This window comes from Emydura macquarii, unplaced genomic scaffold (genome assembly GCF_026122565.2).
Source record: "Emydura macquarii macquarii isolate MOO-44397 ecotype Brisbane River unplaced genomic scaffold, CSIRO-AGI_Emac_v2 contig_1363, whole genome shotgun sequence".
Classification (NCBI taxonomy): Eukaryota; Metazoa; Chordata; order Testudines; family Chelidae; genus Emydura; species Emydura macquarii.
In genome coordinates, this window is record NW_027131500.1 from 22,263,928 (window position 1) to 22,278,506 (window position 14,579).

The 14,579-nt window shown below is 40.0% G+C and overlaps 1 protein-coding gene across 7 annotated transcripts in view; it reads right to left on the bottom strand.

Annotated features, from left to right (window-relative positions):
* The window catches only part of DCLK2 (doublecortin like kinase 2), a 134,820-nt gene that overhangs the window by 99,413 nt on the left and 20,828 nt on the right, over positions 1-14,579 (bottom strand). The gene's annotated exons all lie outside the window — the stretch shown is intronic.

The window sequence follows — 14,579 nt, forward strand, 5'->3', positions numbered from 1 at the left end:
TAGGTCAAAGAGTTGTTGTTCCAGTCTGTTCCCTCCTTTTACAAGTGTAAGAGGCACCTTAAGAAAAGTCCTTCACTCCCCTGGCTATCTCCAGTTTTAGCCTCTAGGTAGGTCTACACTGCAACTGGGAGGTGTTGTTCCCAGTGTGGGTAGACACACCTGCACTAACTCAGCTCACGCTAGATTGCTAAAAATATCAATGTGGATGTTGCAGCACTGGCAGCAACTGGTATTTCTAGCTATTCAAAACATTTTTTAAAAAAACTTTAAAAAAAAAAAAAAAAACCCAGTTAGAAAGATTTTCAACCACTTTTAAAAATTTACCTGATATGTCAGAAATTGCTTCTTTGAAGTTCAAAAACTTGCCCTCAACTTATTCCTTATGAGCACATGGTAGGCAAACATTTTCAAAAGGCACAAGCCAGATTTGTGCACTGAACTCCCATTGCCTTTTAGTAGGAGTTTGATGCTGAATTCTCAGTTTTGCCTTGGAAATGCCTTGCTAATGCTTTTGATATACCTGAAGATAAAGAATAGTTAGGAGTCATTTTCTAAGTTTTCCTACTCATTTTCATTAGTAATTATTTTTATTGGCCATAAACAGAATGGTTGACTGTACAAATTATTTTCTTACATAGGCATTAAAAGAGAACAACAAACTTTCTAGCAATTTAAAAACACTTTGATGTACAGAGCTCAAGATGCACATTGGCACAATCCATATACCGTGTACCCTCGGTTCAGAAGCCATTGCAGACTCCTGATGTTCTGTGTTATAAATTGTTAGACTGATGGATGATTCAAGATTTAAACAAAAACAAAACAAAAAACTCAATGTATCTGATTCTCAGAGTCCCAACATGTGTTTGTCATCGTATAGTACAGTAATTGCTAATTAATCATGCAGATTTATTACCCTCCCAAGCCCCTCTCCCCATCACACATAAAAATCAGGCTTTTTAAAGATACAGTTTCCCACAGCAATCATTACACAACCACAGTTCTTATATTAATAAATAATATTAATCCATAAAGTTATCACGTATCAACTACTGTAAAATGCACAAATAGGCTATATTACAGTTACTTTGGGAACTTTAACTAAATTTTCAACACTTATAACTTAAAAACCAAATCATAAACAAAAAAATCCCACAGCCATCCACTCACCATAATGTCTCACTAACTTTTTTTGTTTAACAGTGGCAGCAGAAAGAAAGGGGGCAGGCGGAGAGGAAGTTACTTACCTTGTACTAACTGGAGTAGTTTCGAGATGTGTGGTCCCCCATCTGTATTCCTCTGTGGTACGCAAGTTCGCTTTATGTGCCTGGAATTGGAGAATTTTGAAAGCAGTATCTGTTTGCTTGCATGTGCCCTTGCTCTCTTTGTGCCTCCAACCAAGGAAATAAAGACCAATGTGGGCTGATTGCCTCTCCAGTTCCTTCTCCACCAGGAATCCAAGAAAGGTTCAAGGCAGAGGGGGGAGGAGGGTGGGTAGCAGAATACAGATAGGGACCATACATCTCAAAGAACCTCCACTCACTCCAATACAAGTAACTTCTTCCTCTTTGAGTGTTGGTCCCTCTGGATATTCCATTGTGGGTGACTGATAAGCACTACTCAAGCAGGAGGAAGGTGCAAGCATGTAGGCTGCAGAGCCGTATGAAGGACTGCTATTCCAAAGGATGTGTCAGCAGCAGAGTCCAGTACTAGAGCATAATGTTTCACCAACATATGGATGGAAGTCTACATAGCAGCCTTACAAATGTCAACCAAATGGTACTTCTTAAAGTAATGCTATTGAGGTCACTTGTGTTCTTGCAGAGTGAATTCTTGCTTCCTTTCGGTGAGACAATTGATAGACTAAAATACAACCCAAGATCCACGTTGAGATCCTCTCAAAGGAGATAGAGAGTCTGAGGTCAAGCTATGGCAATAAATAATCTGGGAGATTTTCTAATCAATCAGTTTTGACCTTTGCAGACAGAAGGTGAGAACATGTTGTACATCAAGAGAATGAAGCCTCCTCTCCTCCCAGAGGGCTGCCGTTTGGGGGAGGGCAGTGAAGAACAGGTAAGTACATAGGTTGGCTTATGTGAAACTCTGAAGCTACCTTGGGAATGAATTTAGGATGTAGCTGTAAAGAGATTTTGTCCTTAGGGAATATAGTGCATGGTGGATCCACTATTACGGCTCCCAATTCTTCTACCCTCCCGATTAAGGTGATGGAACAAGGAATGCAACTTTCATAGACAGGCAATGCATGAAACACATAGCTAATTGCTCAAAAGGAGCCTTAGTGAGAGCTGACAGCACAAGCTTCAAGTCCCACTGAGGGACAGGCTTCCCTACTGGTGGAAAGGTTCTAATTAGGCCCTTTAAGAAGTGGGCAGTCAACAGTTGACTGAAGACCAAATACTCATCTGCTGGTGGATGACATACATGGATTGTTGTCAGATGGACTCTTACAGAACTCGGGGGGAAGTCAGCTATTCTGAGAGAAAGATGACGACTCCCTATTCCCTTCATTTTGGGCTAACTGAGGGAGACTTTGTGGTGCCATCAGTGGCAGCTGCTCCATTCACACTGGTACCAACAGATCCTGAAATTTCAACTTGATGGTACTGGTGGAATGGGTGATGCTGGAATGCAGTTCAGTACCAAATGAGCCCCAGCTTTACAGTCCTGGCTCAGGGTCTAGTAAATCCTTAGAGGCTGATGGAGTAGATTTGCTCGACTTAAGTGGTGCTGTGTCGGACGATTTCATAGCTGATATAGGTGACCTGCTCTTATGTTTGTGCGAGTATTCTCGGTCTTCCACATAAGGGTATGGGCTCCTCTATACCAGAGTCAGATGTCGTGGAGGAAAGAATATTCTGTTTAGATTCAGGCCCATGTGTGTGTTTGGGGTATGTGTGACGTTCCCCTCTGCAAGTTGGACTGGTGAAATGCTGTCACTCCCAATCCCCCACTCCTGGAACATATCTTATTCTGCTTTGCTGTGTGAACTCCCACTTTTTGGCACTCACGCACAACCTCCAGCAAGCAAGTTGCTCCCACCTCAGTGAGTGAGCGCCTCTAGCCAGCCACTCATGGGATTATGCAATGGTATGACCCCAGTCAAAACCCCCAGTCCCAGATGCAACCCTAGGAACTGCTGTCTTACAGTGTTTAGTGCTGCCTCCTGAACACTGCAAGCTCCTTTGTTCCTCAGTTTAATCGAAGAAATTGATATGCACCAGCCTTGTCACGTCAAATGGAGCCTCTAACACACCTTAAATCACATGCACTGCTTTAGATTAAAAAACAAATTTACTAAATACATAAAGATTTTAAGTGATAAGTCAGAGGAAGTCAAGTCACATTTGATCAAGGTAAACAAAGGCCAACCGCATTCTAAACTAAGCTTAACAGTTTCTGCAACCTTACATATTCAGATGATTCTCACCCCAGGCTGGCCTGTCTGCCTCCACTCAGGCCCTCCCCCTGTGAAAAGCACTTCAGTTGCTTGGAGTGGTGTTTGCAGATGGAGATGGGAGACAAATCGCAAAATGTCTCCTTTCTAAAATATTTCTTCTCTCCTCTTGGGCCTCACTCACCCCCCCCCCCCTTCAGGGTCAGGTCACAAACAGTGTCTGTGTATGGTTCTTTTCATGCCCTGAGTCACTGTGGATTTGTTTGTTGACATCTGGTCCAGTCCTTTGTTCCTGGAATGCAGAGGTGGGTTGTTCTATACAAGTCCTCATGAGGTGCAAATTGCTTCTCAGCTCTGTAGAGTTTTTAACCTAGATCTTTCTCAAGCCAGGAGACACATTTGGGAATATTACATAGCAAAGCCTCATAACCATACACATGACCTTGCAACAAATATATTACTAAAACAATAATGTTCGGTATAACGTGAGCATTCCAAAATCTTACATGACACTTTGCATTAAACAATACACAATTACACCATAAGGGTGTACATGGGGGTGCAGTGTATCACAGGAGGTCCCTAGCCTGGGCTCATGAGAGTGTAATAAGCTAACTTTCCTGAACCTCAAGAGTGTGGCTAGGGAAAGAGTGGCACATGTTACACCTTACTGCAATGTGCGCCTCCCCAAGAGAATACAAGCAACGCAGGTGTTCACCACTGACTGAGAAGAAATGGGGTCAAGACTATTCTTGAGCCCATAGTTCTGAGCATAGTCCAATACCCACAATGATGGCACACAAAGCAGGAAATCTAACTATAAACTTTACTAAAAAGCTCTAAACAACAACTAAGTACAGAAAGCACTAGGGCCATGTTTACTATTTACAGAATGGACAATTCGAAGGAGAGCTCCAGACAATGAAGGTTCCAACCCATGTGACGTGGCAGTAAGAAAGAGCTGGCAAGGAAGTCAAGCTACCCCACCCTTTATCTCCTCGGCTGGAGGCACAAGGAGAGCAAGGGCACACATGCAGGCCAATTTACACTGGTTTCAAAATTTTCCAACTGCGGGCTGATGGAATATGTGTATCCTATAGTGGATACAAGTAGTGTCCAGCACTTGAAGAATGTGAAATTATATCTAAACCGTTAAATACAATTTCAGAAAAGTCAAATATTTTAAAAAGGGGCTAGGATGATGTGGGTAAACATCAGGTAAAGGAAGCAACTGATGCTCAAAAGATCTTTATCAATATTTTGAAAGTCATTGATCAACATTTATTCATGCATCTAAACAAGAGAGTCATAACTACCCCAAACATAGTAACACTACACTCTGTTGTGGAAGTCTCAGGCTGTCTTTCAAGCCGGTATCTTCAGAAAGATAAGAATTCAGTCTCCTTTTCCTAGGAACTCACCATCACCACCCTCAGACCCAGAACTGTGAAGGGGAGACCTCCCAATATCTCCACGGACACCAGGGCCCAGGAGGCCCCACCTCTCCCTCAGCCACATGAGCTAAAAAATTCCCTCGTGAAATCAACAAGAGCCTCTCAGAGGCAGTGACAGACACAGCAACAGCATATCTTTGCAGACTCTTGTCATCACTACAGTCTTTTCTCTTCCCCTTCTCTCCTTTTTTTACTCTGAATATTCTGAATCCTATGCTGACTGGTTATTTGCTTCAATCCTCTCCTGTGTCCTCCTTCAAGGAATTGCAGCCTCATTCCACCTGCCCTTCATGGTCTCCTCCCCTAAATCCCATACCTTCTATGCTGTATTGAAAACTGTAAAAATTATAAGCCGTCACTTTAAATCCCAAGAGGCTTACTGGTCCTGCTTTCAGACTAGGGGGCTCTGTAGAGAAGCATGTGATCAGTCATCAGCTCTGCAGAGGGCTAGCCTAGAGTAAGATGGGGTGAGGTAGGCCTCTGTTTGAAGGGGGCAGATTGTTGTCTCTTCTGGGGGGATTCTTGAATGATGTTCTGAATTCTAAGAAATAAAGTAGCGTTACAAATATTTTTGCTGCAAGGCTGCAATATTTGTTCTTATCTAACTTCCATTTGTATGCTGTGAACATAACACATCCCCTTTTCCATTTCTAGGTCTGTTTAGCCGAAAATTCCCTCCCCAACATAAAAGAAAAAGAAAAGAAATGAAATCATGGAACTAACGTGACATTTGCCACCCATCCTTTTGTTCACTCCGCTCATCAGTTACGTCGCAAGCAAGAAGGAGGTGGAGCAGTCAAACCCCATGAGCTGTCCCTGATGATCACAGGAAAGCAGAATTTAACAAGTTCATGAATCACAAAATACATTTAGCATATGAATTAGTGGTTGAAACGTAATGAACACAGAAAAGAATTAGCAGACTCACTAGAGACAAAAAATCATTAGGGAAACAAAGTCATTAACAACCATACTGCAGAAACACCAGGGCTACACTTGGATAAACCACTATCTGCATCTCTCCTAGCAACAGCCACTATTGCATACAGTACTTGTAACCATACAATGTTCATTTGCATTGTAGAAGGAAACTCATCATATGCAGTCTCATCAGTTTCCTGATTGAAGAAGTCCCATGTATATGCTCCAAAGAGGCACCCTAACATTAATAGCATCCTGCTGGTTTGCCATCTTCAGTTGTGCCAGAACTGGAAAGGCCAGAATTTCTATATTTGCATTTCTGAAAACAGGTCTCATTTTCAACAAGCCTTCATGATGGACATCATGGAGGCTGTGGTGGACATCATATGAATGATGGCATTTCACAGGCAACACATTTTACTTTACTGTTTACATGGGTAATCTTCAACTATCGAGTTTTGAAGTACGATCAGTATAGTTTTGAAAACTCATAATGGAACCAAGGCTTCCCCTACATTTCCTGCCTCACAACCCTAATGAAAAGGGACCTAAAAATAAAAAATTCCACAGCTTCCTGAAAGTGGGAGAAATTCTCCCTCTGCAACATTGTCTCTTCTTGCCTCCAAATACCTTTCGTGGGGTGAATACTCATCCCTGTGGAAGGCATCCACATGCACTGAGGTGCCATGGGAACCATGCATTGTTCCCCCACCAACCCCACAGAGATTCTGTGGCAAAGTTATTGCCAAATGCCTAAATTTCATACCTATCCTCACTGTGCAGTGGAAACGCATCCACCTCTCCCCTTGTCAAATCAGACTGAGTTTGATTAAGAACAACTTATGCTGAATAAGGATCTGCAGGACAGCACCCCTTGCAAATGCACAATGAATGAGGTAACTGCTCCCCAAGCAGGATCCCATTCCTCATTTAGGTGCACTTTTATCATGTTGGTTCCAGTTCTGCTCCCACTGAAGTCAATTCATGCCTCAGTGCACATTAGTAAAATAAAAACTGTGCAGCTCCCAGGGCATACAGGACAAAGGCTTTTTCCTAAGGACCTAGTAAGGTGTGTGGGCTAGGGATAATGAGGTCTGGTTTTTGTTTGTTTTTTTAAACAGTTGAATTCAGGTTCTAACGAATAGTTACACACAAAGGAAATCGGTTATTACATACTAGGAAATTGGAAAAAGGTTTAAGATAAGAAAGGGAAAAACAAGAATTGTCTATATAAGTATAATATAGACTTGTCTGTTACCACACAAAATATAGTTTACCCATCTAATTCTCTCTTCAAATATTTGAGTGAGTCTGTGTGGTCTCCAGCAATTATTTACTCTGCTCTACATTTTAATGTCAAACACACGAACACTATGGCATACTTGGACACTCCTCCACTGATAAGATCAACAAAATGGCTACATTAGACTTCATAAACCAGGAAGATGGCTATGGAAACACTGAATTTCATGGTCATGAAAATGCTGGACTTCACACCGTTTTGTGTAAAGCTTGCAAATTTCAGGTCCTGAAATAGTATAGTGGTTACATTAACAGGAGTGCTAATATGCTCTTTTATTTTTAAAACCAAGAGGCTTGTACTGCTATTATTTTCATGTCAATTTCCTATCAGAGCCTACTCAGACTACCCTATTAAAATGTTCACTAGTAGTATTTTAATAGTTTAATATTAAATAAAATGTTCCTATTTTCCTGACAACCTGAGAGTTTTATTGTTTCCTGCCACGAACTATGAAAATTGCTGTTTTTCTTTATAATTGAGACAGAACTACTTTAGAGTTTTGTATTTTGTCTAAAATATTCTATATTGCTTCAGCAAATTCAGACTTGAGACAGAGAGCCTGATTAAAGATAAAACAAAAAAGCAGCTAGTATTAATAGATATTTATTTATATGTTCAAGGTGTCAGGACCATAGATCTCAAAATTACCTTCAAAGAAGTGATTCTATTTTCTGAATCAATTCTCTGTAACAATTCATAAAACAATCATGAAACCTTTTCAACTGTGTTTTTAAATGCCTTTATACTGAAGCTGTGCAAATGTTCTTGAACATGGTTTACAGTTGAAACGTGAAAATGCAAGTCCTGAAGATGGAAGTGAAAGAGGCAAGGTTATTTAATTATAATAAAATACAGGATTCTCAAAGTAATAGGGAACCTGGGACACCAATCCTAATCTGACATAGGACAGCTGCAAGATAAATTCCAAAGGTTTTACCAGACTAATTATCTATTATGGTCAGACTCAGTGGGACAACTAATTTCCAAGATTTAGATTCCAAGCGCTGATTTCATCTTCGAACATAACTGCATATCTTTCATTTACTGTGCTAGCTATTCAGTCCATTTCTGCAAATCACTACTTAAACTGCTGTCTTTTTTTTTTTTTTTTAAAGCAATTGTCATTAAGGTAGGTTCTGCAATATTAGTCTAGTTTTATTAACATCTCATCAAAAATTAGAAATAAAATGTCACTTTTGAGGTTCAAAATGAACTGTTTTAATAGCAGCTCCATGCTACATAATTGGTGGAGCTTCGGTCAATTTCTGTGAAAGAACAGATTTTATCAAATGTGAATAAAAAAAGGGAAAAAAAGGCAGAAAAGTAGACATTGTCACAATTTACTGCCACACAATTTCAATAGTGAACTTTGTGGTAAACTTTGCCCTACTCTCCTTAGATTTTTCAAGGTGGTGTTATTGTAGTAATAAAATACTGACAAAAATGACTAACTTTTTAAATGGAATACACACTCAGCAGAGACTAGCTCCATGTTTTCTGCTGTTCGAACCAATCAGGCAGAATGACCAATCATCAACTCAAGATTTTTCTCTGGGACCAACAGTGTTTCTTCTGCAGGCTAAACTCCCACAACTACTTTAAGTACATCTATTGCTTTGTCTTCAGGCAGATACCTTTGTCTCCTCACGAAGCAACCAATCGACTAGAGAAGTCATAATTGTGACTGTGTGTTCCCACTTCCCCCTAGTAGCAGGTTCCTGGTGCTGAAACTGCATTAAGATTGCTTGGCTCATATTCAGGCTGGAAATCTCCCTCACCGTTCAGGCAGGCAGCAACACCTCTTACATTAAGGCCCAGCTTGCAGTCATCTAGCTGATAAATGGATGAATGAGTTAACCCCACCACAGTAGCCACATAAGGGTCCATCATCACCACTATTTGTGTCCTTCACAACTCTTAGCAATCAGTAGAAGAGCTGGGACTAAAGCCTGTGGTCTCTGGACTTTCAGTTTAGTGAAACTTCCCTAGCCTATGGGGCATTGTGAGGGAGAGCTTTTCCCCCCCATCTCAATTCATTCGAAATTGCACAACGGCTGCAGCTTTTCGCATCTCCTGCAGCAAGGGCCAAAATTGTGCTATTCACACACAATAAATGTGAGAGAGTTGGCAACATTGGTTAGAGCCTGAAACATAAGAGGAAAGATAAAGCACCCTTTTTATTGCGGGGGGGGGGGGGGAGGGGGGGGGGGGGGGGAGTGGAGGTGTTGTAATTTTCAATAGCTTTTGAGTACATACAATGCCAGCTAATGTGGAGGCAAATCCCTATTATAGTTATTTCTAACACCTGCAGGAAGATGTCTGAAAGCAATGTAACAGTGCAATTAAATTATATTTAAAATACAGAGGGGATGAGACAGTCACTACAGCTGTACACATATTAACTTATGCCTACTTTCTTTATTGTATGCATTACTGAAGATTTTTAAAATGTTTATTTTTAAACTGAAAAATTAATGTAATCTTACAGAAACAGTCCTGCGCTATCATTGGTTCAGTTCCTTCCCCACCCGTAGGCAACAAATATTTGCTGAAATGACATTCTCAAAGTTATAAAAAAAAGTCTCATTTTTTCCCTCTCATCAGGCACCATTATTTTTATACCGCTAGAAAGTAATGATTTTACACTAAGTTCTGTAAATTGAAATACTAATTAGACTTTGTGCCAAAGCATGACTCCCAAGTCAGACTGGAATTATACTGGGGTTCTCAGATTCTCTGGGGAAAACAGATGAGGAGAAATAGAGGAACAGAATCTTGGGTACCAATTGTACTACTAAGCCTACTCCTCTCGCTGCCATGAAGAATTACTACCTAATCTCACATCAACAATGGCTGTTTTAACTGGTACATTTGGCCTTCTTCATAAGGTCTTCAAGACAAGCCTCCCACTAGAAACATTTGCTTATACAGAGGGTCACAACACCCATTAAAAAAAATTATGGGATCCTTATGTGGAGCTGGCCTAAAAGAAAATTGAAGAGGATTGGTTTCAACTCAGCACCATGGTGATAGCCACCTAGATACCTATGGTCCCTGAAACCAATGTTGAGCTAGAACTGTGTTACCTACTGTTAGTCAGTACAATTCATTATACTGTACAGCCTTTTGGGGGAGACCAACTTTTTAGTCTTGTTGAATTGTTATGGAAATCCCCAAAAATACTGTTAATAAAAATCACCAAGCAGTTGGTATGAAGGAGGAGTGGGGATGAGTCAAGATGAGGGTGGACAAACAATATTTTATGTCCATTATAGGGCCAGTAAGATGTGTTTTCTTTTCTATTTCCATGCTATGCAGCTGGCAAGAAAATTTGTTTTCGTATATGTGCAAAAAAGCATAATTTCAGCATGAGGTTACTGATACTACTATCTCCAGTTATCTGAATACATTACTGCCCTGTTGGGCAATTCCCAATCTCTGCTGGCAACTACTTTGAGCAACTTTAACAAGACCTAAACATCCCATCTGCTATATGGGGCACAAAAGGTTAACTTCCTCAAAGTTTAGTCTGTCTACTCTCACTTCAGAGTAGGAAGGAGGGATTCCAGCAAGGAATAAAGACACAGCTCTCACTCTTGTTGGGGGAATACATCAGGCAAATCCTCCAACATAGAGACAAAAGTCTAGGGTCTAGGCTAGGCTTCTTTTTACATAAGCATTTTGTCTTGCTCTGAAGCCATCAAAAACTGAGAAATAGGAAGTAATGGTTCAACTCTTTCAAAAGAATATAACAATCTAAAAGTCCAGATCCTACTGTTATAACTACAGGTCATTGGTGTGACCTTAAAGGAATGAAGCACATTTAATTGGATGGTATAAATTATGATTTAAAATAGATAATGGTCTCATAATACACAAATCTCAAGAAAATGCTGCTCTATACATAGCTAGTCATGTTGTTGCTGTAGTAAAAGAATAGTCTGATGTGTAGATGAAAACTGTTAGACAAAATTATTTTGAGACCGTTCTCTCCACTGTACTATTTAAAGTTAATAAGGAAGGAAATGATCACTAATTTAATGATCAATTTTCCCCTCAGTAAATCTCTCACGTTAAAAATAAAACAATTAACAAGTGAACTAATGATTCCCTTTTTAAAAGAGGAATTTTGTGGGAAAAACTATTATTTTGCAACTAATGTATGAACATCTTAACTCAGAGCAAACATCCTATATCAAATCCATATATTAGCAGAGCACAATTTATACTTTTCATTTTTGAGAGGCAAGAAAGGTTAGTAAAGTATTTTCTAGCAGATAAGATAAAATGTAACTGCTGCTGTGTTTTACAATTACAAAATGCCTTTATTTAAAAAAAAAAAAAAAAGTTGCCTTTCAAGCTTTGCCAGCAATAGGACATCAACATAAAAGAATTGCCTTCCTAGCAAATTTGGAAGAATAAGCAATTACCACATTAGGGAAAATAGGCTCAGAAACCGCCATCAACTGCTAATTGGCAGCAAAGCACCTTCTCTCCACCAAACCATACAATGCCCTTGGTGGCAACCTCTATGTATACCAGCAAAGGACAAAACCACAAAAATTGGCGCATATACACACAGTTGCAGGAGTGTGTCAGGCGATTACTGCAGGGAATGGAGAAGCATCTCTCCCCTGTAGGAAGATGGAACAGTTACCTGCCAAAGCAAAGGAGCCTCTCTGTTAACCAGTGTGCCTGAAGATAGAGCCCCCATATATAGAGTTACCTGTGCAGCCACCCACATTATTAGCTAGTCACAAAGAATAGGGCTCAGCTGGAAGTAGAGCTAGGCAACAGGCCATTTCCCTCAATAGAAAGTAGTTGAGGTTTGCAGAAACACTGCTATACCATGAGATGAAGGAACCATTCATCATCTGTTTGGAGACAGCTAGTTACTCTAAGCCTACTGCCTCCCAGCCCCCACTCAATCTAACGCTGCACCTGCAAAGAAGTCAGAAATTGGTTGAGCTGCATTTGGGCCCAATCCTGGCTTTGTTCATATATTCAAGCCAGGGAATGGGAGGGAGGCAGGGGCGACACACACACTCCAAAAGCACTGGACTTGCAAAGGATAGTTCAGTCAATAGAGAGCAAAGCCTACTCAGACTCAATTGTATCTATTAAGGACCTTAGTTTGCTGCATGCTTAATGTATATTGGGGGGTGGATGAGGAGGGAAAAGAGACAGCCTTTATCAGTGGGTTGTGCTGGAAATATCTGCTTCAACAGCTTCATTTTGGAAAGGGAAATGCATATAAATGAACATATAAAGAAGCAGAATTTCAGCATGAAGTTACTGATTTTACTATCCCCAGCCACCTGAATACATTACTGCCCAGTAGGGCAATTCTCTGTCTGTGCTGGGATAACATTCTGAATCTCCCTCCCTTAATGGATCACTTGCCAGCTTTACTCTCCTCCACAGCTGAAACAAAGCACACAATAATGAAGAGGTAACTGTGTTAGTTAGCTCTCCTCAGAGCTGCACCTGAAGAACAGAGCAGCAGATTAGAAGTGAAAGCTTTTCTAGATGTTTGTCTACACTGCCTGAGAACACCTACTGCTTCCTCATCACTACCACTGCAATCATAACCTAGCCATGTCAACTTCCCAGGAGCATGGGGAAGTGTTACTGCAGCAGCCTAATGTGTTTTGCCCTGTTTCAGAGCATTCCTAAGTGCCAGGGAGGGTCAATAACCGATGACTCTCCTTAGTTCACAGTGAACCTAACATCACCCACAATGTTTCCATCCTGATCACTAATGGGCTGAGGTCATAAATGTGCACTGGCGTTTTAATAATCTAGATTATAGAGATGGCTAATGGCCTGAAATAGATTGAAGTCCTATTGTACTATACTAACTAGTCCCTGTCTCAAAGGGCCTGCAAAGACAAAGACAAGAAGTAACAGGTGAGTGAAATAAATAAGCAGGGGGAGGAGGTAGCAGGAGTACAAGATATTTTCATTTTTCTTTGAGGGCCCAATGCCACACTGCCGCCCCCCACCCCCACACACTATCAACTAGTGAGTTTCTACTACCAGTCATTTACTTGAGACCGGAAACTACTGAGCTATGGGTGACAGGAAGCCTGGATTGGGAGGGGAGAGGGTGCACTCACCCCAATTTTTCCTTGTCCCTGTCCCAGCCTCCCAAATTGTGATTACCTCTGCTAGTTGGGGAATATCAAGCCCACTTTTCTGGGATGACAAAGGAGGACTTTGGGCAAAATAGCTTTGGGGATATTTATTATATTTTAAGTCATTAATAAAAAGGAATGCTTTTTATTTCTTTAAAAATAGTGTGATTTAGTCAGTTATCTAATTTGAAAAATTAATCAATCCAATTAAATCAAGCCTGTTAGAATGACTATGGAGAATTACATGTCTGACACTTAACAATAACTGGCAATGATGCATTTGGTTCATTAGACTAAATACCAAAAAAAGTGGATTTTTCAAATATTTTATAATTAAAAGCACATCTGGCACAGGACAGAGAGGAGTACAGGGACACTTGTGATCAAGCGACTTGCCAGAAAACTCACTCTACAATATTAGCTAGTAGCTCCAAACAGAAAAATAGTAGTAGTTTTTGAGAGATCTGGGATTATCACAAGCCAAACATTTTAAAGGAATGAATTTTTTGTTTGTTTGTTTAAGTTGCCATATATGTTTTGAGGACATTTTCACATGGAATGCACAGAAAAATACAGCTTTTTTCAAATATGTATGTTCAGTGAATTCACATACAAGGCTTTCAATGCTTAATTATGATTAGGAAGAACCCTTATTTCTGATTTCAGATTTTAACAAGTGAGCAGTTTGCATTGCTCTGCACTTTTAGAGTATGATGTTGTCAGAATGCCAAAAGGCTGTCAATAAGATGTTAATGCAAACAGCAAACGTATTAGTGAATTTGTCCATTGTAACAGAAAAACAATGTTAGTACCCTGCGTTGCACCATTTTGGGAATATTTACAGAGTAACCAAGAAACCTGCTGCATCATTAAATTAATATACACTCAGCCCTGAAAATGCAATTTTTTAAAAAGTGAAACTTGCAAGGAGGAAGTTGAAAAGATATGAAGCCAGTCTTCATCCAACAGTTTTTAAGTAGTTATTTCAATTTAACTTTTTGATCCTAACAGCATTTCAACTATTATTTTCAGGATGACAATTAAAACGTCTGATAAATATGGACCAAAATATAAATATCTGATGCTACATTATTTAAGGCATCATGCAAATGCTGCATTATGGTATGAAAATACAATGTAAAGTAGTAAAATATCTGGATTTTTCAGAGCACTTAAACTTGTGTTTAATCCCTATTGACTTCCAAGTGATTCAACGTGTTTAAATTAAGTGGGTTACTGAAAAGAGATAGACTTAACACACTTACGTGCACTGTTTAGTGCTAAAGCACAGTTGGTAGCTGAAAATATCAACTTCTCCAATTCTCATTAGAATGCACACTTAACATCTT